The 9,916-nt window shown below is 36.3% G+C and overlaps 2 long non-coding RNA genes across 2 annotated transcripts; both read left to right on the forward strand.

The window, feature by feature from the left end:
* Positions 1-945: 945 nt before the first annotated feature.
* Positions 946-1,384, forward strand: LOC114542704. Its single transcript, XR_003689731.1, has 3 exons — positions 946-985; positions 1,186-1,261; positions 1,344-1,384. It is a non-coding gene; the product is annotated as an uncharacterized LOC114542704 (long non-coding RNA).
* Positions 1,385-1,611: 227 nt separating this feature from the next.
* LOC114542706 lies at positions 1,612-2,361 on the forward strand. Its single transcript, XR_003689733.1, has 3 exons — positions 1,612-1,653; positions 1,882-2,058; positions 2,144-2,361. It is a non-coding gene; the product is annotated as an uncharacterized LOC114542706 (long non-coding RNA).
* Positions 2,362-9,916: the final 7,555 nt, after the last annotated feature.

Below are 9,916 nucleotides of genomic sequence, written 5' to 3' on the forward strand. Positions count from 1 at the left end.
GAGGAAATAATTAAATGGTAATTCATTCAGAAGTGTAAAACCTTTTTGTAAAGAAACAATTTTGTTGGAAAGTTTTTATCTTTCCTTCAGCCACCAGAGACTGAAGAAGATCGTTTATCAATTCGTGACAATGTAAAGCTTGCAGAAGTACGTTTTAAATCAACAATCGTGTTCCAAAATTTCATAATGCATGCTTGCATGTACGTATAAGCCTGTTATTTCACGTGCTATACTTGTGTCTTAGAGCTCTGGAAAAACGAGGGAACGTTGAGGAATCAACTTGAAGGATATCTCTCGCATTGGAGGACAAAAATAGGATTCAAATCCAGGAAAGATGTGAGAATTTAAATCCAGTTTTTTTATTACAAGTAAGTGTTCATATTAAGAAAATGGGAAAATGTTCTAGTCGTTTGAAAGATGAAAAAGCAATGATATTTAAGCGGATCTTTTTTACAGATTCAGTCAAGATCTGACAGCGTACAACCTGATTTGGAATTACAAGGTGAGTCTCGAAGTTAAGGTTAGTTTCCGTTGAAAATATAGGATATGGAAATGTAATGGAGGATTTCCTGTCGCTATGAGTATAACAAGACAAATTCAATAGTCCTGACCTCTTTCTCTAAACTGTTCTCGTAAAAGAGTATGAAACAATTTCTTATGTTTTCAATGTGACAGACGCGAGAGGAACTTCTGGGGCACTCGAATCTGATTTGCACGCATTTGCAATGGAAAAAGATCGGAGTGGAAACTACGTTGTCTTTTGGAATCACCTTTAGTTTGAAGTCCTGTATGAATGTTTAGCTGATGAACTGAAACAGGTTAGTGATAAGCCTAACTGCTCTAGCTTTTTAACAGTTCTTCATAAAGCGTCCCCCCCTTATTCCTCGATAGGAATCAAACTCAGTAACGTATCTCTGCTATCAGGTGACTATTATTTGAGAGTCTTGTTGGAACAAAACGACGAGGAGACGCCGATAACAAATGTGTGAGTCCACGACATTTATCTATCAGGGTTTGCAAATATTCAAACTACTTTCCATGTGCTTTTCTGTCTGGCTTCCCCCTATTCTCTATATTGCTGCACAGTTCACGCAATGTTATTTGTCCTGCAGAATGTAGTAGAGAAGTATAGAATCATGGATGAAACCATTCAAGATTCGATCGACTTTTCTATTTTGTTTTCAGGCTCGAGTTGTCTAACGATCTGTATCACTGATTCCTATTGACAACTAAACCAACTATGAAAGCAATGTGCCTTCAGGTGAGGATGTCGTTTAGCGGGAATGTAGCCATGTGTAGCCTTCGAAGAATGAATTAAACAAATTGGAATATTTCATTCACAGGCGATGACTAAAGTTTATGGAAAATATCACGAAGAGATTGGAGCTTTTAATGACACCAAGCTAAGGATCATCTGTTATTGATCCAGTGTTACTGCAGGAGCCTGAACTAAACTAACTTTATTCATACTGTTTCGTATTTTTAGCATTTACATGAAAATGGCATCACTAACAGGGATTGGAAGGTAAGCACGCCCTAATTTTTTTCACTACTGTCTTTATATCCTAAACTTTAACGACCATAATTTAACTTTTTCTTCTCTAGCCAGAAAATGTTTTATTGTGTTCCTCGTATGACGAAACGCTTATAAAGGTTTGTGTCGGTTGTGTATTGAACTTGTGTTTAAATTGCCCTTTAAATTGTATTTGAAGAAACCATTCGATGTGACCATTGCCGGCAAATCCTGGAAGTCACTATAATCTCAATTCCGAGTTTTGTCCGTGATTTCGTTTTACGAAAGCAGAGCGCATTCTGCAAACGTTTTAGGTTCAGTTATTTCTCATTGTTACAGTTTCTCAATGATAACAATTAATTTTTTAGATCAGAATTCCTATATGGAAACAATCTGTGGTACACCAAGTTACCTCGCTACCAAAATGTTAATCCCGTAGCCTGAAGAACGATCCTACAAGAAATCGTGTGTTATATGTTTGGTATGCCATATACTTCAGTTTACTCAAATTCACGTAGTGAACACGATTTGTAATGAAGCTGGAGGTAGCTTAACCTCATTTCAAAATTGGAGTACGTCAATGAAAAGTTAACGTCTTTTAGACTTTCCGGATCTTCTTTATTTTCAAAGCAGGCAAATAACCCATTGGAGAAACAAGTCAAAGAAGGGTCGTATAAATTTCCGAACAACCTCTGGAAGAATGTTAGCAGTGAAGCTAAGGATCTTATAACAAAACTGCTTACTGTTGGTCACAGAAAATGCATCACGCTTTCAGAAGCTCTGGAACATCCTTGGATGAAGGTGATGATGAAATTACTAACCGCCTTATAACACCCCGCATCTAAGATTTTTCAAAATCGGCTGACCTTTTTCGTCTGAAGTCCCAGCTTTTTCGAATTGTTAGAATTAGTTTGGTTGAAGTTTAGAACTGATACAGCTATCCAGCATAAATAAAGTCAGTTTAGTTCAGGTTTCCTCCTGTAGTAACACTGCATCAATACGGGATGACCCCTACTGGACCTCCATGAAGGACAATTTAGAACTGATAGAACTATACGGTATAAATAAAATTAGTTCAGTTAGGAGAGAAAGCTTTTAAAAGTGTTAGATTGATCCACGATTTAACAAGTTTTTTTGTCTTTTGTAGGATAAAGAAATGAGAAAAAGCAGAAAAAATGATAAAACCGACCGTGGATGGAAGATCAATGTCTCCGCCCTTATAAAAGGTATGTTGAAAACTACGATACTTGTCCCGTTCTTCCGTCCAATGACCCTTATTTTCAACTCGCAATTGCAATGAAACATTACATGTTTGCAAGTTACATCGAAATTTAACCAGCTTTCCGAAACAATCTCAAGGCGCTGTTACACTACGCAACTTTCCTTGCAAATTGCAAAACCATTCTACTCCTGAGGCATCTAAAGTTGTCAAATACGAACATCTATTACGATCTGCTAACGTTTCCTTAGTATTTCGAACACTCTTTACAAATTAACATCCTTCGGAATTATAATTGCATTGCAAGTTGTAAGGAAAATTGCATATTGTATAGTAGCGCCTTCAGTAAAGTTGAAAACTCACCGTGCAATGAAACATTGCATGTCGGCAAGTTAAAAGGCAGAAAATAACTGTCACCGTACATGGTGAAGACTGGCCGACGGTCACGTTCGGCAGACGAGGCTCTGCGAGCAAATAAAATACTCAGTGGCGAAGCCAGCACGACAGTTTAGCAGCATGACTGAAAATGCTTCATGTAAGATCACATCACTAGTTATTCCGATAAATAAAAAACAGGGGCCTGTTGTTCGAAAGGTGGATAAGTCGCTATCCAACGGATAACTCACTATCCAACGGATAAGTTTTATCCAGCGTGTGATTTGGGTTGCACGAAGCTTGTATAACTTTAACCAGAGGATAAAAATCGCTATCTACCGGATAAATTTATCCAAGGTCCGGAGGTGGTTTAAATCCACTATCCAGTGGATAAATTCAAAGATACAAGGTAACACTGTAAACATTTATATAAAATAGGACAAAAATGCAATATTCCTCTTACTGTGTTTCAACAAACTAATACACATCATGATTGTATTCACTATATATTAAAAATGTTTTCGAAGTGCAATTTGTCGCAGCAGCGTTTCACGTTGCCTACACATTCCGTTCGACCGGCGATTTTTTGGACATCCTCGCATTTATAACAGGTGGTAAATTTACTATACGCTTCTAATCAGTTTATAAACGCGAATATGCAAAGAAAGATTCAACCTATTCCAAGGAAACTTGCTAATATCTAAGTAATTTCATTCACGAACATTAAAATAGTGTTTCTAAATTTGCTATGGACCGAAAGGCAAAGCGTTGCAAGGTCAAGGAATAAAATTGCAATGTGTTTAATTAATAAAATCACTATGATGTGAAGTGCAAAGTTCGAGCAAATCACTTGTTCAAGTCTTTTCCATTCAGTAACTATACTCGAGAATTCGTAATGATTATGAATTCAATGTTGTAAATGCTTAGCAACAGCTGACGTTGTGGTACGAAATTTCAGAATAATCCTGTTTTCTTCTGGTAAATTTTAACTTATCTATTGGATAGCTATCCACTTCACTATCCACGCTTCCTGCAACGCGTTTTTATCCAATGGATAACTATCCAGATTTATCCGTTGGATAGGACTTATCCGTTGGATAAGTTATCCATCTTTCGAACAACCGGCCCCAGTTCCATACCTATACTTTTGTACGTGTGAAACTTTTCGCTTGATTTTCTTTTAATTGTGAGAATCCGACCGTGCAGCAAACATTGAAATAAAGCGATAACACTAAACTTGATTGTGATAGCCCTGAGTATATACCGCTATAATAGCTTTGTTCCTCATAATGATATGCTGGATTCCTCGTCCAGGTATAACTTCTAAAACACGCCTTATTTTTACTTGTATTCCAATGCACCTAAGTTAGTAAAAAACCTGACAAACCCGCTGGTAGGGTGTAAAGAATTTATTTCTAAATCAAAAACTCGCTCTTACATAAGCCACTTATTGAAAAATTTTCGCTATAAATTTCAGTCAGATGGATCTTCAGTCATTTCTCATTCCTTAGTGAACAAATAGTATTTCAGTGAATTGCTAGAACATACCTGAAAAACAGCTATAAACTTCAATTCTCAAAGATATGTTGCATACCATGTCTTTGGATGAATGCGGATGTAAAGCGCGGTTACAGTTGGTGATAGGACATTTTCCACCAGCGAGTCTCTAATGAAATGAATAATTTGTTAAACAATTAATCTTAATCACACATTAAAAGTTATATATGACCGCATGGAAATGATGTGATGCATATAACGTGACAGGGTAATCTGTAGAAGCCTTGCTTATTAATCCAGCTAACCTGACTAGTCCATTTATTTTGTAATGATCGAATTTTTGCCCGTCGGAACTACAGGACACAGAATAGGTCTTCACCCACTAATTATAATCACGACGACTTTGAGTGAAATCGCTCCGACAAACATCTTTCTTGCCGAATGCATTTGGTCCTGGTTATTTTTCCGTGCAGACCAGGAAGCTGCCTCATTTAAGCGACCATGTCCTGTCGACTTATCCGCATTCCCAACACTTGTTGCTATTATCTGGGATGTTATGTGTCTTCAGCGCGTGGGCCAATAATTAGTATCAATTATCTTCTGGCACCAAAACACCATCGAACAATCATCAACAAAAATGAAATGATAATGCATATAATTTTGCCATACACGGCTCCTCCAGAATTGAAACCAGTCGAGGTACAGCGTTATTTCCATTGATTTTGTGAAATCTTTACTTGGGGGTTAACATGAATTTTATCACATTCCCATATAGGGGAATTACTGAATAAAAAAATAATGTCCAACAGTCCTAATATGACATAATAATAAACTGAACATATACCATGTAGCCTGCAATATTTACCTTGCTTGGTATGTCAGTCCATCAAATCCATGTATGGCACAGCGATGGATGGAGGTGTAGTCAGTGATAAGAGAAAGGTAATAATTGTTAGCAACTCCTGGGTTGCCATACTTTATTTGATCTAAAATTGAAACACAAGGAACAAGTAAATTATTATATTATTGTCCAGGGTTGTGAGGCTATCAGCATTGTGATATCCCAGGTTCATGCGTACCGCTACCATGGGACAACATTCCTTAGCGAACAAATAGTATTTCAGTGAATTGCCAGAACATACCTGAAGAACCGCCATAAACTTCAATTCTCAAAGATATTTTGCCGTACCAATTCGACTCTATATGCCATAGAATCTACAATTGAGATTACAAGAACATAACTATCACACAATTGAAACTATAATTGTATATGAATCACAAGGGCCTATACAGTATAGTAACAGCATGTATTTTTGACTTCTATAACACAAGAATATACAGAACAAAATGCAGGTTGTTTTCTTTCATATTCACATAATACCCCCAACCCCTGACAGTTACATATATATTGGTAAATGCAATTACATAATAGGAAAGGGAGAAAAAAAATCTATTTTTTATAACACCAGTGAAATATTGTGTACGCATAATACTTAGCGCTATGACCCATGCTGTCATGCTTCAATCACCAGATATCATGAAATCATCTTGGTTTTTTAATGTTGAAATTAATCCGTTTAATTTAAAAAGCACAAAAATACCACCAAAATATAGCTCGAAAATTTCTAATCAAGAAATTAATCAATATTGCTGTTAACCTGACACTGAGTGCAGCTCTAAAAATCATATCAAATTACACAGGATTACAAAATGGAAATATAACTCGCCTTTGGAATTTCGTTATTTTCTTCGTTATTTTTTATCCTGTCGTCTTTTAACCGTTACATATAAACTGTAAAGGCATTAGTTATCTTTTCTGATAGGATTTAAGTCAGGATGGGCAGAAAAACTCGAAAAATATAGATTTTTTTATTTGTTATTGTGTATAGCGAGGCGTTGCTCAGCCGCATGCACAAGTGGTTGTCGCGTGAGGTTAGAGGTGTCAAAAACGTAATGTTGCCTACCCCGTGGGGGTAAAATAAGCCCAGAAATCGATTTCTGGGTAAAATTGTCCCTAGAGGTCATAATTGTCAAATTTTCGCTAATATGGTGATAATTATATGCACATTTTCGGGTTTCCGTTTGTAAACACATTTGTTGGAAATATCACTACAAATCGCCAAAGCAACTGTATTTCGAGTAAAATATATGAAAATATTGATCCCAATGTAAGCTACAAATATTTGGAGGTTTTTAGGCGAGATTTTTGGAAGGCTTTGCGTATTTTTGCTTCTCTAACATTCAATTTAAAAAGTACAAGTTCTGCAATAAATATCTTGGCTTATAGGAAAGCTTTTGAAATGAACTAAAGTTATACAAATAGGTAAATGTTTTTTCTTTAAGATAATACAATTTCTAGTTGAATTGATAAAACACTTCCAGATAAAACCGAAATTATCTGTGTGCGCCGTTTACGACCGGACAGCAATGAGTTTAGTGGTCTCATATTTATTAAAATGGGTGAAGTATTCGCAGAGTAATCACAAGTTTAAATGAGCTTACCACTTTGAAATATCCTCTGATCGGACGTCTAACTGAGAGGATCCTTAAACATCGAGAATACTTCATTAACAAGTGCCGCATTCTGTCCTGTTTGAGAAGGTACAAGAACTTCATCTTGGGTATTGGTTACTCTTTGCTCCGTTGGAAGTTCCATTCTGTTGTATGAGGACAACACTTGTAGTTGGTGTGATGAAAGGATGCAGATTGTCCGTTGGATGTTGTGCTTTTGTATTTGAGACGGACCACATTAGATATCAGCGCAAAATTGACACATTCATGGGATTCGAACCCATGAACTCCTAAAAAGGAGTATCCGCAAAATGTGTTCTTTGTGTGGCCAGGAAAAAGAGAGAGCTACAGGGCTTCTCCCAAACCGACTGGCAGACAATACGAAACGTAGAGGACAAGACAGTACAACACAACACAACACAAAACACACAACCGACGACACAACATCCAACAACCCACAACCCACTAACTCTGTAGCTGAAACGACAAAAAATATGGTGAGTTGTTCCTAGAAAATGAAGCATCACAATTAGCATGAAGGCAATTGCTGGCTGGGGTTTAACTGACGGCATGGATATGGGGTGGCTTCTTAGGGTTGGATACTGAAACTAAACTACGATCGTCTTTGTCTGAAAAACACAAAAAAAAATTATTAGTAGCTCCCTAGAAAACGAAAAGCAAAACACAGTTAGACAAGCAGTGAGCCGTGTTTCCAGATACGGGGACAGAGATTCTTAGCTAACAGCGGGGCCACGGGGTCTACTTCTATTTAAAAAATTAATTATACATACCTTGATCCTACCTAAAGAAAGAACTCACTTACCTGAGAAAAACGGTCGCAGACGGCTCTGTTTTATAGCCTGTAGGCTCTTGCATAATTCAGCAAAATTAAGACAACTTGATTGGTTATTTCTGTACACAGTCAATTTGTCATTGGTCAATTTTTGTACTCCACGATTGGTTCAATAAAAACCAATCAGATTGGTTAATCTATATTCAAAATTTGATACCGTTTCTTTGATATTTGCAAGGTGATTGCACAACAAATGTTCGATTTCACACGTTTTGGAGCATATTCCAGCCAATGTATCACAGTATGAGTGTATTTGTTCGATTATTTCTCTCATGAAGTTCACAAGAAATTATAGTTCAATCATTATTAAAAGGCTTTATTCCCCTACCAGCTTTAGAACCCCATCGAACAGGAAAGTCGGAATTTAAAAGGCAAGTAAATCTTTCAAACTGTTGTAGCACTTGAATTCTGTGGTACATTTAACTACTGAACCTTTCAGAATATTGTAGAATTGGGCATGGCATGGAATAATAGTAAATATAGCAAACTGACAAATTCGCAAATGTAGTAAATTTCAAGGCTAAATATTGCAAATTCCAGTGGAAATACGGCGTTTTACCGCCATGCATACATAGCTATTCACAGCTACGATATTCACGTGTTGTATATATTCAATATTACACATCAAAGCGGCCTAATTCTTTGGATATTGCCCAAATGCAAACGAAAGCCGGTTGCAGTGGTTTAGCTCACATATTCAGGATTATTTTGATATCTTTAGCGTCAAAATCAAGCCTTTAGAAGATTTTTGCCCATTTTTTATATAAACATACCTGATGATATGAATTATCGCATCACCGGCAATAATATTTCACAATAATAAAAATTTCGGGCCAAAAGCCGAAAATCTGACCTAGGTCCGATTCGAGCTTGCCTTAAGCACGTGATTAGCAATGATTATCGCTTAGAACTTATAAAATGCTCTTTCTTTGATTATTTTGCACATACTACACCAAGAATTACTCAGAATTAAAACAGAATGATAACATGTCAAATTCTAGACATTTTGAAGACAACAAGACCAAAAAAGCGAAAAAATATGGAATTTCCAAAATATATCTTGCAATGGGTGAGTAATTTCAGATAACAAAGCAAGCTATTATTTTAATTCTTATTTTCACGTATAATACAAATGCAGGTTATAACTATATGCTGGTTGGAATATACTATTCAAAGAATCGTTTTAACCGCTATCGTTTACTGTATTCCGGGGTCTTTAGCCCAAATACTTGCTGAGATATTTAATGTTTTTCTTCTGTGCGACAATATTGTCAGGAGTAATAGCCTAATAGGGACCAGACGGGAATTAGATATTATAGTACTTGTATATAATAATTGTAGGAAAAAAATATTCCCTGTGATATATCTTCATAGGAAAAAGTATCAAAACGGATTATTTTCAACATTAAAAAACCAAGATTATCTGATGATATCTGGTGATGGCAGGCATGACAGCATGGTTCTTAGTGCCAACTACTTCGCAGGGCCACGTGTTATGCCTACACCATATTTTGCTGTACAGTTCCATCATTCATTTTACACTGATGTTATATAAAATTTTTTTTTTATTCTCCCTTTCCTATTATGTAATTGCAGAACGAATATTCAATATATTAGTGTACCACATAAAAACTCATTATGACAATGGCTATCGGACGTCTATTGCATCGGAGATACGACTTGTGGTAAGCCAAATTCAATGTTATTTCTTGCGATTTTTCTATGATGTCTTACATTGTTTTTTTGTAAAGATTCTTCAATGTTTTCTCAGTCTGCGAGCTGACAACGTCAAGGCCTTGTGCAAGACAAAAGTGGAAAAGTCAAATTCACTTCGCATGTTAATTGTTCTGAAAGGAAAACGTTGGTTAATGATGATAGTGCAAGGCATGTCAGCTATTCTGCTTCCAAAATTCCTTTTCTTCTTAGTGTAATACATTCTCATTTTTTT

This window comes from Dendronephthya gigantea, unplaced genomic scaffold (genome assembly GCF_004324835.1).
Source record: "Dendronephthya gigantea isolate DGI-Jeju-01 unplaced genomic scaffold, DenGig_1.0 000380F, whole genome shotgun sequence".
Lineage (NCBI taxonomy): Eukaryota > Metazoa > Cnidaria > Anthozoa > Malacalcyonacea > Nephtheidae > Dendronephthya > Dendronephthya gigantea.